This window comes from Diceros bicornis, chromosome 5, assembly GCF_020826845.1.
Source record: "Diceros bicornis minor isolate mBicDic1 chromosome 5, mDicBic1.mat.cur, whole genome shotgun sequence".
Lineage (NCBI taxonomy): Eukaryota > Metazoa > Chordata > Mammalia > Perissodactyla > Rhinocerotidae > Diceros > Diceros bicornis.
Genome location: NC_080744.1, coordinates 54654472 through 54675937, shown reverse-complemented (window position 1 = coordinate 54675937; position 21466 = coordinate 54654472). Strand labels below are relative to the sequence as shown.

Below are 21466 nucleotides of genomic sequence, written 5' to 3'. Positions count from 1 at the left end.
CTCATGAGAAGAATGTGAACTGGGCGAGATGGAGGGAAGGAATGGGAAGCTTGAATCATGTGAATATATTATGTATCAAAAAAATCAAATTACAAAAATGTCATATTTTATGAGAAACTTAATAATATTCCATTTAATGCCAAAGAAAAACTTCCAAACCAACTTAGTATCAAATAGCAGCATACAGGAAAATATCCCTCAAAAAAAGTACATAAAGAAAGAATTTAAAACGACTCACGAAGCTCACATCAGACCCTTCAAACTGAAAAGGACTCTAGAAAACACATTTCCCAATTTCTTAAATCATATTACATACCAAATGAATATAGGTTTCAACAAGTTGGTTCACTTCTCTGTGACTCAGGGTCTTTGATGATGAACTGTAAATGGCAACGCTAGTTTACAATGTAAAATTTCAAAAAAGATTATTTGATAGAGGTCCCTTTGAAGAACTTTATAAATATCAAAAACCCTATGAATATGTACCGACCAAGCATATATATTTCTCCTTGTCCTCACTAATGAATTAGAAATATAGGCTTTCATAGTACAGGGATCATAAACTATAAGCCCCATGAAGGCAGAGGCCACATTTGTTTTGATCAATACCATATTCCTATAACCTATTACAGTTGATATTAGCCTGAACTTCCCCTAAGCAGAACAGTGAATAGTCCTGTGGTGTGTGATGCCAGCGGGCAAGAGTGAAGAGCAGAGAGAGTGAACAGGGAAGGAGGGAGAGCCAGTAAAATGTCACATTATCACGTTGACCATTGCTACAGGGCACAGGTAGGTCCTACAGGACCTTCTGAGGAGCCTTGTGAAATGTGTCTCAGGCCCTTCTGCTCAGAGGAAGAAAGGGGGAAGCATTATCCATCAACTCCATCCCCCATTGGTCAAGAGTGTCTCATGGAGCTTTAATTCTCCTGCCATTCCAGGTTACACAGGCATGAGGGCCAAGTGGGTTCTCTGGGCGTCCAATGACACAGCTTCAGAGAAGCAGAAGCCGGAAGCAAGAGGCCCGTGATGCAGGCCTGCAGTGAAGCCCTGTCCAGGCTGCCTCTATGCACAGCTGGTTGAAGTCCGCAGAGAACTGGGCACCGCAGCTGTGGTTGGCACAAGAGGCGAGTCTGAGAAGACCTGAAGTGATGTACAAGAGGTGTTCAATAGGCGGTGCGTGTCACACTGTAAGAGCTCAATAAATATTTGTTCAATGGAAAGACCCCAGGTGACCAGATCACAGAACTGGAGAGTTGGAGGAGGCCTTAGAAATCAGCTCATCCAACCTCCCACCTAGTGTAGGTTTTCCTTCTGAAGGAGCCTGGCAGACGCTTCCCGAAAAGGGGAGCTCACCCACTGCTTGTAGGGAGTCTTTTCGTGTTCAAGTACTTCCATCTACTGGGATGTTTCCCTCACGTGAACAGAAATCTGTCTCCCTGGAACTTCTACCATCAGTTCCAGTTCAGCCCCCAACAGCGTAATACAGCTACTTCCTTTGCCAAATAGCACTTGTAAATGAGGTTTGCACATGAAGGCAGCATTTAAACAGGAAGCTGGCAGGCTTCATTTCAGTGTCCTCCAACTTAAGTCTGGGTTAGCCAGCACGGCCTGAGATTGGGCTTAATGCTACCCCACTCCACCCCACCCCCTGCACAAGTTCCCACAACCTGAGCTGCACCTGTCCTGTTAGGGAGGGAGCTGATTCACATCCAATGGGAGGAGTGGCCTTATAGCCAGAAAAGGCCATATAGTCTTGATATATGTCAAAATTGGCACCTTCTGTCATCCCCCCAGGTTGAGCACCCTGTCCTAGGATGATGACCCCTGGGGATCCTTCCTGAGTGGTACATCCTTGAGAAACTGAACCACAGCCAGAAGCAGCCAACCCATCGCAGTGTCTCAGATGTTTGAACCTAGTGACTAAGTCTCTTCAGAGACATTTCAGCTCCTTCTGTCATTTCCCCATGAGGAGATGGCACCTTGCCATGCTGGCCACTGTCCTCTTGATACTTCTCAGTTTATCAAGAATAAACTGTAACTCTCTTAAAATGCTGAGTCCATCCTGAAAACAGTACTCCATGTGGGGCCTCACCAGCTCTGGGCTCAGTGAGGCTCTGATTCACACCTGCACATGTTTGCTCATGGTAAAGGAGCAGAGAGGAGAAATCCTATGTTTAGTTAGTTTTGGAAAACTTGACAGAGTGAAATAAATTGTAGAGAGGTGAGAAGTCCTGTTCCTGCGTTAATGCAAACAAATATTGTGGAGGAGGGCGCTGCTACAAAGACCAATCAACTGGTAGTATTCAAAAGGGCTGCTGGGAATGGGGGGCTAAAAAAAGGCAAAGCTGATAAGCCTCCTCCCACGTCAGCAATTCCTTACATATTTCTGTTATCACTCTGTGACACTGTTGTGCAATGATTTCTTCACATTTCCCTAAAGTGCTATGAGCAAACTGGGGGCAAGGACCAGCCTTGAGCTCAGTTCCTGGTGCCACATTGGCGTCCAGTAGTTTCTACTTGAAACAGAATGTGGGAGCACTCTACCCCAGGCCCCAAGCACAGATTAGGATCATCCACTCTTCCTTTTACTCACAGCTCTCTGCCCGCATGTGACCCCACTCTTTAAACCTGCCTTTGGCTTTTATGTTAGCCAGATTCTTTACAAAAACCTTCCATTTTCTGTGCTCTTCCATTGAGAATTAACCCTTCACTTGGCAAAGAAGTAAGTCTGCCCTAAGTTAGCTGGACAAGGGGGTGTCCATAGCCCTCCAGGACCTGGCTATTAAGACAGTGACATTCCAGGGCCGGCCCCGTGGCTTAGCGGTTAAGGGCACGCGCTCCGCTGCTGGCGGCCCGGGGTTCGGATCCCAGGCACGCACCAACGCACCGCTTCTCCGGCCATGCTGAGGCGGCCTCCCACATACAGCAACTAGAAGGATGTGCAACTGTGACATACAACTATCTACTGGGGCTTTGGGGGAAAAAAAGGAGGAGGATTGGCAATAGATGTTAGCTCAGAGCCAGTCTTCCTCAGCAAAAAGAGGAGGATTGGCACGGATGTTAGCTCAGGGCTGATCGCCCTCACAAAAAAATAATAATAATAATAATAAAAGACAGTGACATTCCAAGGGGGGGGAGACACTAGCAAACCCCTTCACCCCCCCACCCATCACCACCCGTAATCCCCTGGTAGTTGGCAGAGAAACCTAACTGCTTCCCATACAGTTTCTAAAGGAGAGCTGGTGAGGGGAGGCGTGCTGTTGGAGGAGGGAAAGAGGCAGCTAACATGTTTCTCTCACACAGCTCAACAAAAGAATTACAGGGGCTGGCCCAGTGGCGTGGTGGTTAAGTTCGCAAGCTCCACTTCGGTGGCCCGGGGTTCTCATTTTTCACATCTGGGCCCGGACCAATGCACCTGCTTGTCAAGCCATGCTGCGGCGGCGTCCCATATAAAGTAGAGGAAGATGGGCACGGATGTTAGCCCAGGGCCAGTCTTCCTCAGCAAAAAAAATAGGAGGATTGGCATCAGATGTTAGCTCAGGGCTAGTCTTCCTCACACACACACACAAAATTACAGAAAGAACTGTGGTGAGTGTGTTGTCTGGTCCTTCTTTCTGCAGAGCACAGCCTCCAATGCCCAGGGAGAAGTGACTCCTCTGAGGTCAAACAGAATTTTAGCAACACAGCCCCCTGGCTCCCAATTCAGTGCTGTTTCCACCTCACTGTGCTGCCCTGATTGGCAAACACAGAAACTTTAGGAGCCACCCCTGTCACAGAAGGACAAACTCCACACTGTGGCAGAGCGGCGCTCCACTTTGGCCACTCCAGACCCGCCCCCCAACCTTGACTCACAGCACGAGGCTCTTTGCATCCTTGGACAGTTTCCACTTGCATCCGCATCGATTAAACCTTGATCTCATTTATTATCTCAGGAAATGGTCTCAAGGTCACAGGGCTGGAAATTTAATTATGGTAGCAGTATATTAAGTGGCACATTTAAAGATGCTGAATTGTAGTAATTAATTTTTTGGATGGTGGTCTCGAAGGAACGGGTTTTCTCCACAATGGGTGTTCGGCATCCATCATGGCCATTGAGCTTGGCAGCTGTCTTTTAGCTTTAAACTGCCTCGTTATTCATCTTTTATGACTAGCCTTTAAAAACACTAGACACCGATATCCCCTTTTATTGTAATATATGTGTGCGGTGGGAACGGAGCCATACTTCACCTTTGCTATAAAACATGAACCGAGGGTGCCAGAAGCTACCTGAGCTGGCCTCTAAATTGAGACAACAATTACCCTTCGCTGACATCTAGTGTCAAGGCATGAGATACAGCCAGAGCGCTGAATCCATTGGCCTGGAAAACCTACGCTTCCCCAGTGATAAACCCTGTCTCACCCACGAGGCTCTAGCCCCAGCTGTAAGACGGGAAGCAGAGGGATGAACTTGGCACTGGCTATTGACTTTGCCAGGGCGTTAGGTTATCAAATGGGGCACCCATCTGCCAAGACCTTAAAGAGCTTGTAATGTTTAATGAGGGGACAGTCATTAAATGTGTTTGGTTCAAATATTAGGCTCGATGAGCCTGGGTGGTACTTAATAGAGAGGTGGGAAAATACGAATTAAATTAGAGAGATTCATTAAAGAAATTGGCCTGGAGCCCAAGAATGACTGGTTGTCAGATAGCGCTGCCAGTAGCTAGGAGCTCATCCAGGGAGGAAAACTCAAACTAGTTTTAGGTTTTAAATTCCAGAATACCACTGTAAAATACATTTAAGTACTGGTCAGCCTCTACAGCCTGTGCTTGTGGACAAAGGGATATCCATAAGATAGAACATTTTATACATAGAATATGGATAGAATGCTTGTGGACAGACTTCTTTTTTCCTCTGGGAAATTTGTGGACTTTGCCTCCTACAGTGGAAGACCACAGTATTCACACATTTTCAAAGCAGAGATCCCAATTTCTCCCCACTTCAGGTAGGGTCTGCCCTATCCTCTACTCCAGGGTCTCTCGATCTGGGCACTGTTGATATATTGGACTGGATAATTCTTTGTTATGGTGGGGAGTGAGGGTGGACTTCCTCTGCAGTGTAGGATGTCTCACAGCATCTCTGGCCTCTACCCACTGGATGCCAGTGGTCCTTCTCCCCCTAATTATGACAATTAAAAATGTCTCCAGACATTGCTGGATAGATATCCACTGGAAAGCAAAACTGCCCTGGTTGAGAGCCACGGGTCTCTTCCAACCTCAGGAAGCAGGTTCAAACCCCTAAACTGATCAACCCCTTATGACCATTCGTTGGCTGGAGTATACACTGTCGGGCCAGCACGTCTGAGTTGCCCTCGTAGCTGGTCTGATGACCACTCATTCCTGATTTTGACCATGACTGTTTTCTGGCTTATATGTTCGACCTTGGCCTGGTGAACTCTAACTCAGTCATGGCCACAGTCCTGAGTCTTTACCTTGAGCATCATTTGATCTCCTGATCTTATTTTAGTAACGCTCATCCTGTAACATCCTATAACACTCTAACAGAGTCCTAATATCAGCTTAAGTGTCTCTGCCTCAGTCAGTCAGCAACCAACATATATTTCCTGCCGGGGATTCCACAGCAAACAAGACAATCAAAAGCATGGCCATCATGTGATTTACATTATAGTGGTAAGAGATAGCCAATAAGTACATTAATAAATAAGCTACATTCTGATGGTGATAAGTGCAATGAAGAAAATTAACCAGGTAATTGGATAGAGTGTAGAGGGGAGGGTGGGCTGCTCTACTTCTGCCTCTCTGAAGAAGTGAAGACAGCCAAGACATGAACAATGAGAAGAAGGCGGCCCTGAATACAGTACTCTTTCCATTATAGGCTATATTTTAAGAAGAAATTTAATAAGATTACGGCATACGCAGAGCAAAGTGCATAAATCCCAAGTGTATATCTCGATGAATTGTCATACACACACACACACACACACACACGTATATATACTTGTGTAACCACCACCCAGATCAAGATACAAAACCTTTCCATCATCGCAGTTTATTCCTGCCCCTTCTCACACACCTCCAGTGAAAACTATTCTGTCTTTGATCATCATTGATTCATTTTGCCAACAGGCTACATTATATTTTATTCTGTTTTGTTTTTTCTAGCAAAGCCAGTCAGGTCTTCCATACCAGTAACTTTTCATAAATTCTTAGAAGCCTCCAGTTACTTATAAGACTGAAGGAGGCCACTCAACAGTTCCTCTTGGAAACTATAAGAACCAGCCATGATGGGACCCACGTCACCAAGCCCCTGTCAGGTTAATCCCACCCTGGCTGATTCCATGACGCCCAGAGGGAGGAGAGACACCAGAGGAAGCAGAGTCTTGAGCCCCTGCCTTCTTGTTTGCTGAACAAACATTCCTGCCAGAGAGAACAGCAGAAAAACACTGGGCTCTGTCAGCCCCCTGTTAATCAATGAGGCCATAACAAATCATAGGAGGAAGCCTATGACACATCAATTACACTAAAAACTGAGGGCATCTACGGGAATTGGCAATCAGGTGCAGGACCTTTGGGGTCACCTCCACCCAGCCCGATGAGGCCTGGATGCTCTGCTATTTATTGGTTCAGCTGTGGGATGATGGCTTGGAGGTGAGCAGGTGGCTACAGTATAAGAAATGCTTCATACAGGCAGTGGTCTGAGTGAAGATTCCAAGGTCTAAATGGGCTGTACCTGGTGTATGCTTCTTCATGCCAGTTCTGGACGATGGGTTTTCACAGTACTTAGTTATGACGAAGGGAAGTTATCCAGTAATTGGAAACTGACTTCTACTTCTGCCATTGACTAGAAACTTGGGCAACTGAGTTGACCACTTCATGTCTCAATTTATTCTGCTACATGTAATGTACCACCTCATGACAGCATTGCCTTTTGAGATCAAGAAAAGGGTCAAGAACGGTGTAAATTTATGGGTGATATATTTGATATATGAGTTGGTATTTATTCAACACCCACTTGATAACATTAAATGTGTCCACTGTGTGTCAGTGCTTCAGTTCCCTCAAGGAACTCACAGTGGAGGAGACAGATTGAGTTGAAAGTGAGAAATCCATACGGAGACATCCAACAAAAGCTACTCCATTATAGTCCACCAAGCTGTGAATTCCCCTAAGAGACGGCTTGCATTGCATTGTTCTTTGAATCAGGTGGCCAATGCCTGAGAACTGGAGCAATCAGATTTCTTAGGCTTGTCTGGGCCAGCCTTGTGTGGGGTGTAGTAGAACTCCTCAGCCCTTATCCCATGGTATTCCCTCTCCCCTTTCCCATTGCCCCACCACTCCCTGGATGTGAAAATGGGGCAGAGGAAAAGAAGGACATAAATGGGAAGAGTCATGGAACTCAGTGGGAGAAGTAAAACATTGGTTAAATTTAGGACAGTGCCCTGGGACTGGTTCTGTCAGAGCCACATGCAGGACCAAGCACTTGCTCAAAGTGACACAGCCTGTTAATGAGCCAATACTAGCTCTCTGGTCTTCCGATTCCATGCTGTTTCTTACTAATAGGAGGTGACTTAATAAGTCAGAGTTCTTAGTTGTAAGCAACGGAGACTAATTTGGGCTGACAAAGGAGAAAAAGAATCTGTTAAAAAGATATTGCCAGGCAAAAATCACCAGTGGATACAAAAATCATAAGGTGAAAAGTTTTTGTAGAACAGGATATTCATAGTAGGTAAAGCACAGAGTACCTACTACAAGATTACTTGCAAAAGGAAAAAACCACATATTTACAATGGAGAGATCTGGCCATGATCACGCTAACCAAGTGATCAAATCTAGTATCACCAACAGTGGAACACTCTACCAGTATGTGGTACACATAGCCCCATCTATGAAATACACTTGCCAAAAAATGTAAGCTTGATCTCATCAGGACTCCAGCCCTAACTTCAGGTTACAGGGAATACAAGAAGAGAGAGGAATAAATTAAACACCACAAAGAGGAAACTATTAGACTAATCAGGAACATAAGAGAGCCTATGGGACAACTGGTTTGCCCTTCAGAAATTCAAGGTCATGAACAAATTTTTAAAAGTTAGAAGTACTCTAGACTAAAAGAGACTAAAGAGATATAACCACCAATTATAATATTGAAACTAGATTGGATCCTGTTTTGGAAAGAAATTATAAATATATTCTCAGACTGGAGGAATTTAAATATAGACTGTATTCCAGATAGTATTATGAAATTAATATTAATTTTCCTAGGTTTGATAACAGTATTGGGGGGGAGATTATACTTATGCTTAGGAGATGCACTCTGAAGTATTGAGGAGTAAAGTCTCATGAGGTCGACAACTTTCAAATGGTATAGTAGAAAATAAGAGTAAAATAAAAAATACACACACACACAGAGGGATAAAGTAAAAGGTGCCCTCTTATCGAAGCTAGGTGGAGATGATACAAGTGTTCATCAGCGAGGAGTCAGGAAGGACACCGAGTAATTTAGAGAGTTGGTGGAAGGGCTGGAGGGCGAGCATGAGGCTAATTTTCTGGGAGAAAGGCCTAAGTTACCTAAGGCACCTCGCCAGGTCAGAACTCACCATTGCAGCTGCTGCCTCTCTGACCACCAGAGGGCGCCACCTCTCTCTCTCTGCCCCACTGCCACTTCTGCACCAGGAATTTCCCCTGGCAACCACAGGGGTAAATCCCCCGTTGCCTCTGCTGCACCGAAAGCAAGGCCTGTGCCACCCAACACACCGGAAAAATTGGAAACGCTACACGCAGGTGTTTTCTCAGGTGGCTCAGATGAATCCGAGTCTCCGACTGGTACGTCTGATTGGTGGAGCCTTAGTTCTCAGGCCTGTATTCTTGCTGCAAGGTAAGCTGGGAATTGGCACGCGGATGCTTCTCTTGTGAGGCTAACAAAAGATGATTGGCAGAACAGATGTATGTAAAATAGCCAAGGGTCCAGGCTCTAACCTAGTACTTAGCTCGCACGACTGCAGGATACTTCCAAGTGAGAAGAATAATTTTGACTTTTCTTTTTAATCTTTGCCAGTTTCACATATAGCATTTCCATTCCTGGGTATAGGCGTTTATTTATGGACCAACTCAGGGATTTATTTATTTGGGCATATTGCCTTGTTTGATTATAAGTTACTCTCTTAGTTGTTTCCTGTTTAAATGCCAAGAGGCCTTCAGGCATGGATTGTTCATAAATTAAAATGTATTATGATTATTATCGTTCACGATGGCTCCAAAATATACTCCCTCTCGTCAGAATGCATAATGATGACATTGCATAGAGGAAATTTTTAAAAGCCTTTATGCTTTATGTATTGAAAATCTAAGAGGACGATAGTGACGCTCTCCTAGCAGCTGGTGATAGATTCAAATACAACTGAATTCACATTTACCATGACCTAATATTAATATCCATTAACGCGTTTTATATTGATAAATTCAGAAAGGGAATTCACGGCACTCTCTCGGCGACTGCTGGGAAGTAGCTTCAACCCCTTCATTTGTCATCATTATGGGGAAGAGCTATGGTCCACAACTTATCATTTGTTTACGGCAGTAAGTACAGCAAAGGAGGCATATAGGGAGGCACAGTGAGGCTGCTGGGCCTCCTTCCCGTTCCCTGATTGAGGGTTGGCAATGCCCTATATCCAGATACTCAAGCCACATACCTAGGAGACATCCCTGATACCTTCCTCTCCCTCGCCTCCCCCCAACACCCAATCCATCCCTAGTCTTGTTGATTTCAACCCTTAAATATCTTTCAAATCCATCCGCTTCTCTCGTTTCCTTCAATATCAATCTTTTCCTGAGCCACTATTATTTATTTCCCCTGTACAGCAATAGCCTCCAAAGTGGCCTCCCTACTCTGCTCTTCATCCGTAGCCTGAGGGATCTTTTTAAATGCAAATCAAGTCATGTATTCCTCTGATCTCATCTCCCCACCCTCCACAACCTAAAATTTTTTCAGTGGTTTCCAGTTACATTTACAATACAATCCAAAAATCCTTAACTCAGCCTATACAGCTTTGTAGGCTGTAGCCCTCTCCCCGTCATCCGCTTCCCAACCTCATCTGGCAATCTCTATCCCTTGTTCACTGGGCTCCAGCTACACCAACCTCATCTCAGTATTTCTCATGCCCCAAGCTCCTTCTCCCCTCCAAGACTTTACATGTAGTGTCCCCTCTGCCTGGCAGTTGTTCCTTCCCCACCCATACCCACTCCTGGGTAATGCTCAAAACAAACTAGGTCTGTTCTACATTCTCATAGTACCCTCTGCCTTTCCTTTTTTGTTCCCATCACAGTTTGAAATTACACATATGTTGGTGTGATTGTTCGATGATGTCTATTAACCTCACTACACTGGCAGGGAAAGTGTTTCAATCCCTTTGCATCCTCAGCTCATAGCACAAAGCTTAGGCATATAAGGTGCTAAGTATGCATTTCTTGAATAAAAAAATACTTGAACAAATGAATGAATGTAAGTGACCATAGCGAGGGGTGACCGCAGAGAGGTCAGAGAAGGGTGAGGGAGCCCAGACAACATTTAGATAGCGCTGTGGGTTGAACATTGTCTTTGAACCAAGATTTAGAAACAAGATCATGAATGCTGGCTGATCTTGTATCTTCTCCCCAGTTGAGAGGCTGGGCTGGTCAGTTCAGATATAGATAACTCTAGAGATTTAAAAGGTGTGCCCAAGGAATAACAAAAACTTACTTGCAGACCTTGCTGAGATCTCAATCCGAATTTAAGATTTCCATAATTGAAATTCCCACAGCCACCTCCTCTGAATTGCATTCAACTTTCCTAAATGAGATTTTATGGGAACTGATTGTGATTAGATAAATGGGCAACTCCACTAATGTATAATACAATTTTCAATTACAGCGTATGTATGATAATTTACATTTCTTGTTTGATGGTGTGATATTTATGTGACATATTCTGGATGAGACCCGGCTGCTGTTTACATAATGATCTTGCTTTTCTCTTAGAGGAGACCTGGTTTTCAATTTTCTTTTTGTGCTGCAAGGTATTGTCATTCCAAGATAAACATTGTATATTATAGAATGTGCAGGTGAGAAACATCAATAAAGTAATAATCTAGATGGGTTTTAATAATTCTTATTTATGCCACTGGATTAGGTAATAGAATGGGTTCACCTTTCATAAAACGTTGGAATAAAAATGTCCCTAAAATTACAGTAAATTTTTTGTGATCTGCTCGCTCGGTGATCACTCCTATGGCAAAGGGCCATTGAATAGCAAAAGTGAATGTTTCATCGAATATATTTGACCATCAATAACATAATATTCATGCTCTGAAGTTGGAACAATATCAAGGGAAAATGTTTTTTTTCTGACCTTTAAGTCTGCAGGAAACAAATGCTTTTATGCATTTAACCCCAAATATTATTCCTCCCCTCCTAGCTAGAGACGGTTGACAGACAGAGGTGAAAATAACTCCCAATCAAAATGCCTTCCAGATAGAAAACTCCTCTGAACATAGCAAAGGGGAGGGAAGGAGAGCACAAAGGAGACGCATGAAATGAATCCAATTTAGGGTTCAAGACCCAGACAAGTATCAGGATATAGTGTGGTGGTCTTGAACCCAGGGGCCACATCTAGGAACAAGAGGTGGCTAAGTAGGGACCTGCAGCCCTCTACCTTGCATCAGCCAGAACACCTCTCCTTTTGTCCTTGTTATGGACAGGTACTCCCAGCACGAGTTCATTCAAAAAGGAGAACCGGCTATTTTTAACACTTCACAGAAACACTTAACAGCGAAAAAAGCGCTGTTCTAGAAGTCAGCTCTCTGAGCTCCGTTTCCTCATTTACAAATGGCGAGTTTGTATTTCAGAGTCTCCAGCGTTCCTCTTTTCCACAGTCTGCTCTGTTTTATATTCCAAGCCAAAACACTAGTGTAGATGTGGCTATTACTTGGTATAACAGTCTAATTATGCCATGTTATCAAACTGCCTGCTTGCCTCCCTTCTAACATAACAAGGAAAGTAAAACACCCAGGCGTGGAACCAGCGATATATCAACAGTGCTGGTCTCAAATATAACATGCTCGCTTTAACCCGGGTCGCTGGGAAGTAGTCCTGTAGCCCTCAGAGATTCTAGAGGACAGGGTGAAATACTGTACATTTCTCCAGATTTGTCTGCATTCAGATGAGCCCAACACTAGAGTGAGTTGCAAATAAGCCTATAATTTTACTGTAATTAAGAAATCTGTATAATTTTGGATGGTGTTATTTTAGTCATAACTTATTCTAACAGGGAGCAATCTGTTGAGTTTCTCTTCCTTTCTGCAAAAAAAAAAAAACAAAAACTCTCCAGCTAAATGAATTATGGCAAAATCATAAAATCAAATACTATACAGCCATTAAAATGATAATATGAGTGTATATTTGCTGGCATGGAAAAATGTCCAAGATACATTAAGTGAAAAAATCAAATAACAGCATACATATTATTTCATTTTTGGAAAAAATCATATGTACACAAAATTTTTTCAAAATTTTGCAGGATGGTCATAGTTATCTCTGGATAGCAGGATTGTCCGTGATCATCATCTTCTTTGTTACCTTCTAGGGTCATGAAATTTTTAGGGAGAGTTTACACTAATATTGAAAGCAGAAAAAAGCAATTTTGGAAAAAAGAAAACCTTAGTTTCTTGTTCCCATGTACTATTCAGAAAATGTACAAATGACAGCTCCTTAGAAATAGTGGACTAGCAAGAATCAGCAAACTCTCTGTAAAGAGCCAGATAGTAAATACTTTGGGCTTGTGCACCACACACTGATTGTGCAGCCACTCAACTTTGCCGTTACAGCACAAAAGCATCCATAGATGATAGGTAAATGAATGAACATGATTGTGTCCCAATAAAACTTTGCAAAAACAGGAGTCATGGTTTGCCAACCTCTGGAGTAGTGAAGGAACCTGGGCTTTGGGGAACAGAGAGTTTGAATCCTCGCTCCACCACATAGAGCTGTATAACCACTGCGAGACTTGGTTTCCTCGTAGGTAAAATGGAAAAAATAACACCTTCCTTGAAGACTTGTGCGAGAAAGTGCATCTCACAAACAATGCACACAATAAGTGGTTGTTTCCTGCCTTCTTTTGTTTTAGAGCACAACAGAGAAAAAAGTTATGTATGTTAAATAAAATAAGATTTAAAAGTAAACTAACTCTAACACCAACATTTATCCACAACACAACCGTTTTATGGCTAAAAAGAATTTGCAGGGCAGGCTATGAAATAGGGCTAAGAGAGGCACCCAGTTGGAGGCCTTTAATTTCCATTTCATTGCTCCAGGGATGGCTACAACAATAGAATGTTTTGAAAGCACATACTCTAATTTAAAACAAACACAATATATCTAATGAGGCTCGTGTTGGATGTACCCTAAGACAAAAAGTCATTTACACTGGCCCCAATACTTCCACGTAAGATGACCCATTTGCTGGGAATAGGCCACGTGGGTAGACTCACACACTCCTTATACTGAAAATGTGAATGAGCATCATCATGTTTTCATGTTAACAATCCTGGAGACACCTTAGATTTCTCTTTTCTTTCCTTGCTGTTCGTAATGACGTCTGTTGTCCTACACTTCATTCCTTATAACAGAAAGTGGGAGAAACATTTTGCAAATGATAGAACTATACCAGCCCCTCATTCATTTACATTCCAAAGAAGAAGTTCTTACTTGTGAGTTCAAAACACATTGACTATCCATGGTACTTTGTTAGTTTCTGTCTCCATGTCTAAGAAACTTGTCTTCTAATAAAATTTTCTTTTTTGGCTACTCAGGGTCTCTGCCGATTGGAGACATTTGATTAGATTCAAAATGTTACAGAGATTCAAAAGGAAGAAAATACTCTACCCATCCCTCGTGGCACTGTACATTCTCATGACCCTACTGTGCCAATATCATGTTTCTTGAAAGCCAGAGAAGTAAAAATATGACACCGAAAAGAAATCTCTCTAAGAACTTGGATTTCTATTCACAGCAAGGTACTCATGATTAGCAATTTCCCCCTAGAAAAACCCTTGAAACATGAAAAAATGTTGATATTGATACCAAAACACATATTGCCATGCAATGTACCACAATGGCGGCCGGTTAGCAATTTGAAAGAGAACTTTGCTGACTCCAGAGCACAGAGCTGTAGTGGAGGAAGAATTTCTACAGCTCTTGCCTAAGAGCTTTCCCTTTCCCTCAGACAGAGGAAAGGAATTACAGGTAGTGATTAATACAGGTGTTGGGGAGAGCTCTCATGTTCCGTATTTAAATATATTTCTTAAATATAATATTCAAATCCAAAATACAGAAATTTGTGCTTATTCCTTTTCGCTTCCAGGGAAATAGAGTCTGTAATAGGCAGAGAGCCCTCCCCAAACGAGAAGCGCTTGCAGGAGCACGAAGCACAGCGGTCTGCACGCTGGGCACAGAGCCTGGGCCTGGAGGGGTAGGGCTGGCGTCCCCCACAGGCTCAAGCCCCGCCCCCCAATTATCAGGAAGATGTGTGGGCCGGCTGGGCTGTGGGTGTTTGGGCACATTCACAGGGTCCCACATAGAGAGAACTAGAAAGCCTAGGTTTCTCTGGGAGATCAAAACCCAGGATGGGACTAGATAAAGATAGAAGGTGGGGCTGCATGGAAAGGCAGTACTGTTTAGCAAGGAATTATCGACAGCCTTCACACAACAATTTCTCTACCAGATTTTTTGGGAAACATGACCTCTAGAAATGTGTGCTCTAGAGTGACACCTAATGGAATGACATATAACGGTTTCCATGAGAGGGAGGTTGCGTTAGAGAGGAACTCATCGTTGGGGCGCGATGCTAGGGCAGGGGGCGCGATGCTAGGGCAGGAGGGACAGGCCAGGAGGAGTGGTGGGGGAAGGCGTTTTAGAGGAGGGAATGCTGGAGCTCGGCCTTGGCAGAGTTCCCCCGCGAGACAAAGAGGGAACGGTGTTTCATATAGAAGGACCAGCACGAGCGAGGTTGGGAGTCATGGAACTTGCCAGATTTGGGGAAGAGCAAATAGTTTTGTGCATCTGGAATGTAAGGGCAGACTGGAGATAAGGGTCAGGAACTGGAGGAGTAGAGAGAGGGGTTGTGAAAGGTCTCTGTACTTGGCCAAGGGGTTTGAATGCAATCTAGTAGGCGCTTGTAGTTTTTGTTTTTGTGTGTGTGTGTGTGAGGAAGATCCGCCCTGAGCTAACATCTGTTGCCAATCCTCGTTTTTTGCTGAGGAAGACTCGCCCTGGGCTAACATCCATGCCCATCTTCCTCCACTTTATATGGGATGCAGTCACAGCAGGGCTTGACAAGCGATGCGTCTGTACCCGCCAGGAATCGAGACCTGCGAGCCCGGCCAGCAGAACTGGAGCGGGCGCACTTAACCGCTGGGCCACTGGGCCGCTGGGCCACTGGGCTGTACCCTCACCTCCGGCACTTGTAGTTTTAAAAGGTTAACTTCACACACGTAGAGTTAGGAGGTGGACATCACTGCAGGCTTTAAGGGAATTGGAGAAAAGTGAGATAAACCTATTTGTTTTAATAAATAAATTGTACCAAATACTGTTCTAAGTGTTTTTACACATATCAACTCGTTTAATCCTTGCAACAACCCTCTGAGGTAGATACTAATATTCTTCCTATTTTAGAGATGAGGGAACTGAGGCACAGAGAGGTTAAGTCATCGGTCCTAGGTCACACAGCAAATAAGTGGTAGAAACAGGATAAAACCCCAAGCAGTCTGGCTCCAGTGTTTGAGCTCAGCATCATTCTGCTGTTTCCTGTCTTGGGCACTGGGCCCAGTATGAAGCTCATGGTAAGTCCTGAGTAACCGTTGGAGCTGACCTAACCTCCCACTGCTCTCTCATCTCCCAATAACTGGGCTGCCTCTTTAGTATCATCCCATCATCTATTGACCTTGAAGCACCTGCTGGAGGTCAGGAAGGAGAACAAGGAGCGCCCACTTTTCATTTATTCTCTTTAGTGGGTATTCACCCTCCATTTACAGTGTGTGAAATGGTGTCAACAAGGCAGACTGTGGGGCTTCAGTGAAAAAATTTTAATATACATATTTTTGTATTTATATATGGTTTTTGGTCAGTGAATTTTTTAATTTTGTGAGCTGTCCTGTGAAAGAAACCCTTTCAGCTCCTATAGAACACTTTTGACACAAGTCTGTAAAATTGATTCAGACAGTTTGCCAAAGCCGCCAGTCTTAATTAATGACTTCCTATAACCTCCAGTTTTATTAGGTCTATATTTCTAGTATATTGGCACATATATTAATGACTGGCCCATGAATAAACTGACAGTTTTAAAATGATATGAGATAACTTGTTTTCTTATGGGGAATTCACTTTTGCCTTGAACTTATAGTAAAATGATTATTAGTTCAGTAAATTTTAACTCCAATGTTCTTATGATCACCTTAGCAATAGAAAGGCTGTCTGGATTTCATTTCTGGATGAAACTCCGCTTCGGACGAGTCTCTTTGGTTAATCTCATGCTCTAGCAAGTAGGACTGTTGGCTTCATAGTCATAAACTTTCCAAGCAGAAAAACATTCACTAGGGATCTGCTGGTTTCCTGTATTAGTAATAGCCAAACCTGGGTTTAAAAACACCGTATTTTCCAACATCTTAAAGGATGTGTTAAAATATATATATATGTCAAAGCAAAATTAATTTGAATGCTCTTTACCTTTTAGTAAAATGCATATGGAACATTTTAAAGTAAGATAGGATATTAATAAAATAAACAATGTGAATCTCACAACAACAAAAGCAAAAAAGAGCTGGATAGTCTACTGGCCAATTTGAAATCATTTGCATTATTCCCCCAAAAGGGGGCACCAGCTGTGCCTTGTATATTATTTGCGTATGGCACAGGCAAAGTCTGGTTGAGAAGTGGTGGTAGAAGCAAAAAAGTACTGAGTTGTTGCTGAATTACCATATTTTCCAGCTTCTTCTTCCCAAATTCACTGCCTTTTTGAAAGGTAAGTTTTGAAATTAATATGACAACTCCAAGTGACAGTGAAAATAATAGACAGAGCTGAAATTTTTCGTTTGGAATTAAGCCAGACAGTCTGAACCAGACCTACAGTAAGTTAGTCAAATTCATGGGGATTACATTGTATTTGAGGGTTATTCCCAAAGGCCTAGGGTAATTCAAGACTGATTTTCCCATAGAGCTGACAAAGGATAGCTGGGATTTGTTTCCTGGTTGGAGTGGCGCCACCATGTGGCAATAGCATAAACAGTTTACAAGTCACTCAACCAGGTGGTGACTGAACCATGAGATTCAGAACCATGAGATTTGGGGTATTTTTTTCATTCAGGAATATTTGCATTATTTAAAATTTTGTACATAAGGAGAGATTCAACTTATATTTTTGCATTATGTGATTTCAAATTAGTATATTTCAAATTCACTAAAATGTGAACGTGCTGTGTTTCTACATAGTCATATGCAGAGTGATTAAGAGAATACAGTTTGGAACTAGTTAGTCTAGACTTAAATCCCAGCTCTGCTAATTACTCTCTGTATAATCTTGGGCAAATTACGCAACCCTTCCAAGCCTCAGTTTCCTCATCTGTACAATGGGGACAGTACTGGTACCTATCCTAATGGATTATAATGAGGATTAAGTGAGTTACCTCATATAAAACACTTAGAACAGTGCCTGGCACAGCAGAGTAAGTCATCTATAAGTTTTTGTTATTTCTTTTCTATTAATATTATTAAACTTGAAGAGACTTTGATAAGCCATCTCATTCACCTTTCTAAATCCATCCAGAGTGCCCCCTAAGCCGACTGATGGGAGATCAACATCGGTGGCCCAGCTCAAGGAATAGATCACAGCTACTTTTTGCAGTTTAAAAACTGGTACTATACTTTGAGATGATTGTTTTAAAAGAAATCAAAATAACTTGAATGTCTTTGTGTCAGATTACATCACTTAAACACTCCATTACGAATGACTGAGCTTCAACATTTTAACCAAACCTGTGAAATCCGTTCTTCTGGACAGGTGACTCTCAAACATTAAAGTACATGCAAATAACCAGGCACTCTGGTTAAAATGCAGATTCCAATTCAGTAGGTCTGGGTGGTTCCTGAGATTTTTGCATTTCTTACAAGTCTTCACTTTCTCTAGACAACCTAACTTTCTTCTTTCAGGACGGCAATGACTGCCACTGTAAGGGAGGGATAAACGCTTACACAGAGCTGGGGCACTTGTTGAGTTCTACCATGCCAGAATGTTCAGAGAACTGGAAATGGTGTAGCTCACATTTATATAGAATTGCCCTCTATGTGAAAAGCAGAAGGGGCACAGCAAAGTCCACCAAAGTGTAAAACAGGGAAGCCATCATCCTAGAGACCTCACAGGTGTGAGAGTCACACAAGATGTACGTAAAAGTGCTTTCTAAACCATTCAAAAGGAAGTTAAGGGCTTTATTATTTGTAAAGCAATGCCAAAAATATTGTAACTCTAAAAATTCTTTGGAAATTTACATAAGCTTATCTAAAATCCGTTAGTTATGACCCAGGCAAACCAGACGCACTTTTATTGTCAGAGTTAGAGATTAGAAAATTCCAGGTCAAGAAACCTGGTATCGTGGAAAAGACCCAAGAAGTTGAGAACTCTGTGGAGAACCTATTGTGAGATTCTGACAGCATCAACTCACACCAATTAAACAGTTTAAATAATTTCCAGAGGGGCCAGCTCTGTGGCCTCGTAGTTAAGTTTGACACGTTCCACTTCAGCAGCCCGGGTTCAGGGGTTTGGATCCTGGGCACAAACCTACACCACTTGTCAGCCATGCTGTGGCAGGGACCCACATATAAAGTAGAGGAAGATTGACACAGATGTTAGCTCAGGGCTAATGTTCCTCAAGCAAAAAATGAGGAGGATTGGCAACAGATGTTAGCTCAGGGCTAATCTTTAATAATAATAATAATAATATAATTTCCAGAAGCTAGAAACATATCCTTAACCACATGTATGTGCTTTTTTTACTGTATATATAAAACAGCTGCAATATTTTATATTCAGTAAAATCACATTGTAAAAGAAAATATTATAAATACATATACATGAAAAAAACTAGAAAGATATACAATCAAATGTTGAAAACAGTTAACTCTGATAGGTGATTTTTATTTTCTTTTTGGCTTAAGTGTATTTTGTCATGTTCCATAATCAATGTATATAATTTTTGTAACATGGGGTGGAAAAAACAAAACCAAATTTTACTTTAAAAGGGAGATCACCTCCTGAATGTGAATAAAGTATTTTAAAAGTTCACTATTTAGCAACAGAAAACTTTGTATTATATGACTACAGCTCCTGATACACCTTCCTACACTTGCTGCTATACGCTGAATTTCTGAAAATGTAATTCGGCTCATTTTTAAAAAACAAATACCAATATGCAAAATAGTGCATTAGTGTATTAAGAATTTTCCCTGCTAATAATTAATTCTGTGTATTCTTTGGGTTCTAAATCACTCTGAGGAAAATCTGAAATAGAGAAAAGCCCATTTTTGTTAATGTCAGGGTTCTTTTGTCTCCTGACTCTGTTTCCATTTCAAGTGCACTTGGGCCTCCAAAAGAGACTTTCATAACTTTTTTGACTCTAGAAACATCTCCAAGGAACACTTGCAAGAAAACCGCTTCAAATTGGAATCCTTCCACTTGGGTACAATCATGCAAACAGCCAGCAGAATTTATTTAACCTTCAGCCAACTGCTCAACCAACTTGAAATTATTGATAGCCCATCAACAATGATCAAGATGGAGAGGCTAAATGGAGAGGTGCTTTTTTTTACAAGAGAACCATTGAGCTGGTAACAGGACTTGAAATGCCGTGTCAGCTCAGCTCGCATGGTCAGAGAGCTCAGCTGCTGGAGGGAAATAAAACTGTTCAGTTACGGCCGCCCTCCCATCAGTCACAGGGGTAATGGTGTTTGGCTTCAGTCAGGTTGTATGTCAGCAAATATACATCTCTTAGACAGCCCCTAAGAGTGCCTTAAGATCATGCTTATTGTTTTATATAGATAGGGGTCGGATGCTGATAGATGGTGGCCATAGGCCACCGAAATAAATTTTACCACATCCAGCAGTAAAGTTAATTTCAATACTGGAGAATGAGAGCCATTTTGATAGAATATTCATTCTATTGACAGTGATGGGACATTTTTCCTCTGTTAATGTCAGCTGCAGATCACACGAAAGTAGATATCCTCTCCTCCCCACTCCCTAGCCCCACTGTATGAAGTCCACCTGCAGAGAAGAGACCTCAGGTACAATCTGAGAGATTCACTAAGACTGAACTTCAAAGACCAAGTTTGGTTGAAGGAGCTCTCCAGGGAACTGAACATACCCCCAGCACTACCCTTCGATGGTCAGAATGACACAGGAATCAGATATAGAAGTAAAGAACCACTGGCTGTTACACTGAATTACTTATGCCCTATCCTTAGTCCAAAAAAGGATTGGAAGCAGCATGAAGGGGTCACCAAGTCATGGATGGAAATAAATGGCACAAGGGTGGCCACCCTCTCCCAAGGCTGTCAAACATCAGCCACAGTACCCTTTCCCCACTGAGCCCAGATGAAGCTCAGAATCTCAATCCAGTGTTTCAGGCACTCAGATTAAAACGAGTTTGCCACCACCCCACTAAGTCTTTAAAATCTAGAAGTCTCCATCAAAACATTTGAAGAAATATAGTGAGTCCTCTAAAAGTTTCCTGAAGGGTGAGTAGAGGGTGGCTCCAATATTAGAGCCTGTGAAAAACAGAATATTATAGGGTTCCTCAAAGACAATCTTTCTGTCTGCAAGACATTTTTCTTGGGAAGGAGAAATGAGGCCCAGCAGAAACAGGACACTGTGGTATTCATTGGAGAAATGAGAAGACTTTTTCAAAGGATTGGATCCTCTTATCCCCAGGCCAGGAGTCAGCGAGACTCACGGATCTGCATCAGTGTGCCTACAAGAACCTCTCAGAGCCGATCTTCATTAGAAACCCCTAGAAAGTTTGAAGGGGGAGAAGGGAAAGAAGAAGTATTAAAAGAATGTTAACCGCAGAGTGACTTCATGCTTACGTTATGGCAGATATGCTTAAAGAAACCAACCCACGTGCCAGTGACTTCAGCCCTTGTAAGATCTGCTGTAGAACATGAGACTTACATCATCTCCCTGGCCTAGTGCTTCATTTATCAGACTGGATTCCTCAGATGTTATGACTTTGAGCTTGCTTGGGAATGAAAAAATTAACTGAGTTCTTATTTTCATAATTTAGTGAAAGTAGGTCTTTGTGTTACAGTTCACCTTCTTGTTTTCCACTTTCTTAAGGCAGGATGTTGCTCACATCTGTTGCTGCCATATCCTAGTGGGCATCCAATCCAGTAAAACC

The 21466-nt window shown here is 42.5% G+C and overlaps 1 long non-coding RNA gene across 1 annotated transcript in view; it reads left to right on the top strand.

Annotated features, from left to right (window-relative positions):
• Positions 1-1787, top strand: part of LOC131406136 (uncharacterized) — a 107787-nt gene extending 106000 nt beyond the window's left edge. The window contains exon 3 of the long non-coding RNA XR_009220066.1: positions 939-1787. This is a non-coding gene — a long non-coding RNA (uncharacterized LOC131406136). The remainder of the gene's footprint in view (positions 1-938) is intronic.
• Positions 1788-21466: the final 19679 nt, after the last annotated feature.